Genomic DNA, 8,279 nt, shown 5'->3' with positions numbered 1-8,279 from the left:
TGAAAAATAGGGCATTTGTACAGTAAAATATTCAGGCCGATAAACAAAGTTCATCAAATAAGTTTCTCAAATGTATAGAATACAATACTGTAGCTCAGATGATATATTTTATTCAAATGCAGACTGGCCTCTTACTCGGAGTTGGACGATCTGAGCACACCCCAGGTTCCATTAAAACTGCTTTTCCCTGATCGGGAATCGAACCCGGGCCGCGGCGGTGAGAGCGCCGAATCCTAGCCACTAGACCATCAAGGACATACTCTGTGTAACGGGCAATCTGTTGTCAATCACTATGAAAAACAGAGCATTTGTACAGTATTCAGGCCGATAAACAAAGTTCATCATTCCAAGTTTCTTAAATGTATAGAATGCAACACTGTAGTTCAGATGATATCTTTTATTCAAATGCAGTGAGGCCTCTTACTCGCAGTTGGACGATCCTACCACACTCTAGATTCCACTAGACATCTTTTTCCCTGACCGGGAATCGAACCCGGGCCACGGCGGTGAAAGCGCCGAATCCTAGCCACTAGACCACCAGGGACATGCTTTGTGTAATGTGCAATCTGTTGTCAATCACTATGAAAAATAGGGCATTTGTACAGTAAAATATTCAGGCCGATAAACAAAGTTCATCATTCCAAGTTTCTCAAATGTATAGAATACAATACTGTAGCTCAGATGATATCTTTTATTCAAGTGCAGACTGGCCTCTTACTCAGAGTTGGACTATCTGAGCACACCCCAGGTTCCACTACAACTGTTTTTCCCTGACCGGGAACCGAACCCGGGCCGCGGCGGTGAGAGCGCCGAATCCTAGCCACTAGACCATCAGGGACATACTTTGTGTATTGTGCAATCTGTTGTCAATCACTATGAAAAATAGGGCATTTGTACAGTAAAATATTCAGGCCGATAAACAAAGTTCATCAAATAAGTTTCTCAAATGTATAGAATACAATACTGTAGCTCAGATGATATATTTTATTCAAATGCAGACTGGCCTCTTACTCGGAGTTGGACGATCTGAGCACACCCCAGGTTCCACTAAAACTGCTTTTCCCTGACCGGGAATCGAACCCGGGCCGCGGCGGTGAGAGCGCCTAATCCTAGCCACTAGACCATCAAGGACATACTCTGTGTAATGGGCAATCTGTTGTCAATCACTATGAAAAACAGAGCATTTGTACAGTATTCAGGCCGATAAACAAAGTTCATCATTCCAAGTTTCTTAAATGTATAGAATGCAACACTGTACTTCAGATGATATCTTTTATTCAAATGCAGTGAGGCCTCTTACTCGCAGTTGGACGATCCTACCACACTCTAGATTCCACTAGACATCTTTTTCCCTGACCGGGAATCGAACACGGGCCGCGGCGGTGAAAGCGCCAAATCCTAGCCACTAGACCACCAGGGACATGCTTTGTGTAATGTGCAATCTGTTGTCAATCACTATGAAAAATAGGGCATTTGTACAGTAAAATATTCAGGCCGATAAACAAAGTTCATCATTCCAAGTTTCTCAAATGTATAGAATACAATACTGTAGCTCAGATGATATCTTTTATTCAAGTGCAGACTGGCCTCTTACTCAGAGTTGGACTATCTGAGCACACCCCAGGTTCCACTACAACTGTTTTTCCCTGACCGGGAATCGAACCCGGGCCGCGGCGGTGAGAGCGCCGAATCCTAGCTACTAGACCATCAGGGACATACTTTGTGTATTGTGCAATCTGTTGTCAATCACTATGAAAAATAGGGCATTTGTACAGTAAAATATTCAGGCCGATAAACAAAGTTCATCAAATAAGTTTCTCAAATGTAAAGAATACAATACTGTAGCTCAGATGATATATTTTATTCAAATGCAGACTGGCCTCTTACTCGGAGTTGGACGATCTGAGCACACCCCAGGTTCCACTAAAACTGCTTTTCCCTGACCGGGAATCGAACCCGGGCCGCGGCGGTGAGAGCGCCGAATCCTAGCCACTAGACCATCAAGGACATACTCTGTGTAATGGGCAATCTGTTGTCAATCACTATGAAAAACAGAGCATTTGTACAGTATTCAGGCCGATAAACAAAGTTCATCATTCCAAGTTTCTTAAATGTATAGAATGCAACACTGTAGTTCAGATGATATCTTTTATTCAAATGCAGTGAGGCCTCTTACTCGCAGTTGGACGATCCTACCACACTCTAGATTCCACTAGACATCTTTTTCCCTGAACGGGAATCGAACCCGGGCCGCGGCGGTGAAAGCGCCGAATCCTAGCCACTAGACCACCAGGGACATGCTTTGTGTAATGTGCAATCTGTTGTCAATCACTATGAAAAATAGGGCATTTGTACAGTAAAATATTCAGGCCGATAAACAAAGTTCATCATTCCAAGTTTCTCAAATGTATAGAATACAATACTGTAGCTCAGATGATATCTTTTATTCAAGTGCAGACTGGCCTCTTACTCAGAGTTGGACTATCTGAGCACACCCCAGGTTCCACTACAACTGTTTTTCCCTGACCGGGAATCGAACCCGGGCCGCGGCGGTGAGAGCGCCGAATCCTAGCCACTAGACCATCAGGGACATACTTTGTGTATTGTGCAATCTGTTGTCAATCACTATGAAAAATAGGGCATTTGTACAGTAAAATATTCAGGCCGATAAACAAAGTTCATCAAATAAGTTTCTCAAATGTATAGAATACAATACTGTAGCTCAGATGATATATTTTATTCAAATGCAGACTGGCCTCTTACTCGGAGTTGGACGATCTGAGCACACCCCAGGTTCCACTAAAACTGCTTTTCCCTGACCGGGAATCGAACCCGGGCCGCGGCGGTGAGAGCGCCTAATCCTAGCCACTAGACCATCAAGGACATACTCTGTGTAATGGGCAATCTGTTGTCAATCACTATGAAAAACAGAGCATTTGTACAGTATTCAGGCCGATAAACAAAGTTCATCATTCCAAGTTTCTTAAATGTATAGAATGCAACACTGTACTTCAGATGATATCTTTTATTCAAATGCAGTGAGGCCTCTTACTCGCAGTTGGACGATCCTACCACACTCTAGATTCCACTAGACATCTTTTTCCCTGACCGGGAATCGAACCCGGGCCGCGGCGGTGAAAGCGCCGAATCCTAGCCACTAGACCACCACGGACATGCTTTGTGTAATGTGCAATCTGTTGTCAATCACTATGAAAAATAGGGCATTTGTACAGTAAAATATTCAGGCCGATAAACAAAGTTCATCATTCCAAGTTTCTCAAATGTATAGAATACAATACTGTAGCTCAGATGATATATTTTATTCAAGTGCAGACTGGCCTCTTACTCGGAGTTGGACGATCTGAGCACACCCCAGGTTCCACTAAAACTGCTTTTCCCTGACCGGGAATCGAACCCGGGCCGCGGAGGTGAGAGCGCCGAATCCTAGCCACTAGACCATCAAGGACATACTCTGTGTAATGGGCAATCTGTTGTCAATCACTATGAAAAACAGAGCATTTGTACAGTATTCAGGCCGATAAACAAAGTTCATCATTCCAAGTTTCTTAAATGTATAGAATGCAACACTGTAGTTCAGATGATATCTTTTATTCAAATGCAGTGAGGCCTCTTACTCGCAGTTGGACGATCCTACCACACTCTAGATTCCACTAGACATCTTTTTCCCTGACCGGGAATCGAACCCGGGCCGCGGCGGTGAAAGCGCCGAATCCTAGCCGCTAGACCACCAGGGACATGCTTTGTGTAATGTGCAATCTGTTGTCAATCACTATGAAAAATAGGGCATTTGTACAGTAAAATATTCAGGCCGATAAACAAAGTTCATCATTCCAAGTTTCTCAAATGTATAGAATACAATACTGTAGCTCAGATGATATCTTTTATTCAAGTGCAGACTGGCCTCTTACTCAGAGTTGGACTTTCTGAGCACACCCCAGGTTCCACTACAACTGTTTTTCCCTGACCGGGAATCGAACCCGGGCCGCGGCGGTGAGAGCGCCGAATCCTAGCCACTAGACCATCAGGGACATACTTTGTGTATTGTGCAATCTGTTGTCAATCACTATGAAAAATAGGGGATTTGTACAGTAAAATATTCAGGCCGATAAACAAAGTTCATCAAATAAGTTTCTCAAATGTATAGAATACAATACTGTAGCTCAGATTATATATTTTATTCAAATGCAGACTGGCCTCTTACTCGGAGTTGGACGATCTGAGCACACCCCAGGTTCCACTAAAACTGCTTTTCCCTGACCGGGAATCGAACCCGGGCCGCGGCGGTGAGAGCGCCGAATCCTAGCCACTAGACCATCAAGGACATACTCTGTGTAATGGGCAATCTGTTGTCAATCACTATGAAAAACAGAGCATTTGTACAGTATTCAGGCCGATAAACAAAGTTCATCATTCCAAGTTTCTTAAATGTATAGAATGCAACACTGTAGTTCAGATGATATCTTTTATTCAAATGCAGTGAGGCCTCTTACTCGCAGTTGGACGATCCTACCACACTCTAGATTCCACTAGACATCTTTTTCCCTGACCGGGAATCGAACCCGGGCCGCGGCGGTGAAAGCGCCGAATCCTAGCCACTAGACCACCAGGGACATGCTTTGTGTGCAATCTGTTGTCAATCACTATGAAAAATAGGGCATTTGTACAGTAAAATATTCAGGCCGATAAACAAAGTTCATCATTCCAAGTTTCTCAAATGTATAGAATACAATACTGTAGCTCAGATGATATATTTTATTCAAGTGCAGACTGGCCTCTTACTCAGAGTTGGACTATCTGAGCACACCCCAGGTTCCACTACAACTGTTTTTCCCTGACCGGGAATGGAACCCGGGCCGCGGCGGTGAGAGCGCCGAATCCTAGCCACTAGACCATCAGGGACATACTTTGTGTATTGTGCAATCTGTTGTCAATCACTATGAAAATTAGGGCATTTGTACAGTAAAATATTCAGGCCGATAAACAAAGTTCATCAAATAAGTTTCTCAAATGTATAGAATACAATACTGTAGCTCAGATGATATATTTTATTCAAATGCAGACTGGCCTCTTACTCGGAGTTGGACGATCTGAGCACACCCCAGGTTCCACTAAAACTGCTTTTCCCTGACCGGGAATCGAACCCGGGCCGCGGCGGTGAGAGCGCCGAATCCTAGCCACTAGACCATCAAGGACATACTCTGTGTAATGGGCAATCTGTTGTCAATCACTATGAAAAACAGAGCATTTGTACAGTATTCAGGCCGATAAACAAAGTTCATCATTCCAAGTTTCTTAAATGTATAGAATGCAACACTGTAGTTCAGATGATATCTTTTATTCAAATGCAGTGAGGCCTCTTACTCGCAGTTGGACGATCCTACCACACTCTAGATTCCACTAGACATCTTTTTCCCTGACCGGGAATCGAACCCGGGCCGCGGCGGTGAAAGCGCCGAATCCTAGCCACTAGACCACCACGGACATGCTTTGTGTAATGTGCAATCTGTTGTCAATCACTATGAAAAATAGGGCATTTGTACAGTAAAATATTCAGGCCGATAAACAAAGTTCATCATTCCAAGTTTCTCAAATGTATAGAATACAATACTGTAGCTCAGATGATATATTTTATTAAAGTGCAGACTGGCCTCTTACTCAGAGTTGGACTATCTGAGCACACCCCAGGTTCCACTACAACTGTTTTTCCCTGACCGGGAATCGAACCCGGGCCGCGGCGGTGAGAGCGCCGAATCCTAGCCACTAGACCATCAGGGACATACTTTGTGTATTGTGCAATCTGTTGTCAATCACTATGAAAATTAGGGCATTTGTACAGTAAAATATTCAGGCCGATAAACAAAGTTCATCAAATAAGTTTCTCAAATGTATAGAATACAATACTGTAGCTCAGATGATATATTTTATTCAAATGCAGACTGGCCTCTTACTCGGAGTTGGACGATCTGAGCACACCCCAGGTTCCACTAAAACTGCTTTTCCCTGACCGGGAATCGAACCCGGGCCGCGGCGGTGAGAGCGCCGAATCCTAGCCACTAGACCATCAAGGACATACTCTGTGTAATGGGCAATCTGTTGTCAATCACTATGAAAAACAGAGCATTTGTACAGTATTCAGGCCGATAAACAAAGTTCATCATTCCAAGTTTCTTAAATGTATAGAATGCAACACTGTAGTTCAGATGATATCTTTTATTCAAATGCAGTGAGGCCTCTTACTCGCAGTTGGACGATCCTACCACACTCTAGATTCCACTAGACATCTTTTTCCCTGACCGGGAATCGAACCCGGGCCGCGGCGGTGAAAGCGCCGAATCCTAGCCACTAGACCACCACGGACATGCTTTGTGTAATGTGCAATCTGTTGTCAATCACTATGAAAAATAGGGCATTTGTACAGTAAAATATTCAGGCCGATAAACAAAGTTCATCAAATAAGTTTCTCAAATGTATAGAATACAATACTGTAGCTCAGATGATATATTTTATTCAAATGCAGACTGGCCTCTTACTCGGAGTTGGACGATCTGAGCACACCCCAGGTTCCACTAAAACTGCTTTTCCCTGACCGGGAATCGAACCCGGGCCGCGGCGGTGAGAGCGCCGAATCCTAGCCACTAGACCATCAAGGACATACTCTGTGTAATGGGCAATCTGTTGTCAATCACTATGAAAAACAGAGCATTTGTACAGTATTCAGGCCGATAAACAAAGTTCATCATTCCAAGTTTCTTAAATGTATAGAATGCAACACTGTAGTTCAGATGATATCTTTTATTCAAATGCAGTGAGGCCTCTTACTCGCAGTTGGACGATCCTACCACACTCTAGATTCCACTAGACATCTTTTTCCCTGACCGGGAATCGAACCCGGGCCGCGGCGGTGAAAGCGCCGAATCCTAGCCACTAGACCACCACGGACATGCTTTGTGTAATGTGCAATCTGTTGTCAATCACTATGAAAAATAGGGCATTTGTACAGTAAAATATTCAGGCCGATAAACAAAGTTCATCATTCCAAGTTTCTCAAATGTATAGAATACAATACTGTAGCTCAGATGATATATTTTATTCAAGTGCAGACTGGCCTCTTACTCGGAGTTGGACGATCTGAGCACACCCCAGGTTCCACTAAAACTGCTTTTCCCTGACCGGGAATCGAACCCGGGCCGCGGAGGTGAGAGCGCCGAATCCTAGCCACTAGACCATCAAGGACATACTCTGTGTAATGGGCAATCTGTTGTCAATCACTATGAAAAACAGAGCATTTGTACAGTATTCAGGCCGATAAACAAAGTTCATCATTCCAAGTTTCTTAAATGTATAGAATGCAACACTGTAGTTCAGATGATATCTTTTATTCAAATGCAGTGAGGCCTCTTACTCGCAGTTGGACGATCCTACCACACTCTAGATTCCACTAGACATCTTTTTCCCTGACCGGGAATCGAACCCGGGCCGCGGCGGTGAAAGCGCCGAATCCTAGCCGCTAGACCACCAGGGACATGCTTTGTGTAATGTGCAATCTGTTGTCAATCACTATGAAAAATAGGGCATTTGTACAGTAAAATATTCAGGCCGATAAACAAAGTTCATCATTCCAAGTTTCTCAAATGTATAGAATACAATACTGTAGCTCAGATGATATCTTTTATTCAAGTGCAGACTGGCCTCTTACTCAGAGTTGGACTTTCTGAGCACACCCCAGGTTCCACTACAACTGTTTTTCCCTGACCGGGAATCGAACCCGGGCCGCGGCGGTGAGAGCGCCGAATCCTAGCCACTAGACCATCAGGGACATACTTTGTGTATTGTGCAATCTGTTGTCAATCACTATGAAAAATAGGGGATTTGTACAGTAAAATATTCAGGCCGATAAACAAAGTTCATCAAATAAGTTTCTCAAATGTATAGAATACAATACTGTAGCTCAGATTATATATTTTATTCAAATGCAGACTGGCCTCTTACTCGGAGTTGGACGATCTGAGCACACCCCAGGTTCCACTAAAACTGCTTTTCCCTGACCGGGAATCGAACCCGGGCCGCGGCGGTGAGAGCGCCGAATCCTAGCCACTAGACCATCAAGGACATACTCTGTGTAATGGGCAATCTGTTGTCAATCACTATGAAAAACAGAGCATTTGTACAGTATTCAGGCCGATAAACAAAGTTCATCATTCCAAGTTTCTTAAATGTATAGAATGCAACACTGTAGTTCAGATGATATCTTTTATTCA

The sequence above is a fragment of the Electrona antarctica genome, assembly GCF_951216825.1.
Source record: "Electrona antarctica genome assembly, chromosome: 21".
NCBI classification, from domain to species: domain Eukaryota; kingdom Metazoa; phylum Chordata; class Actinopteri; order Myctophiformes; family Myctophidae; genus Electrona; species Electrona antarctica.
The sequence above is the reverse complement of the archived record's forward strand: the minus strand, read 5'-3'. Positions refer to the sequence as shown.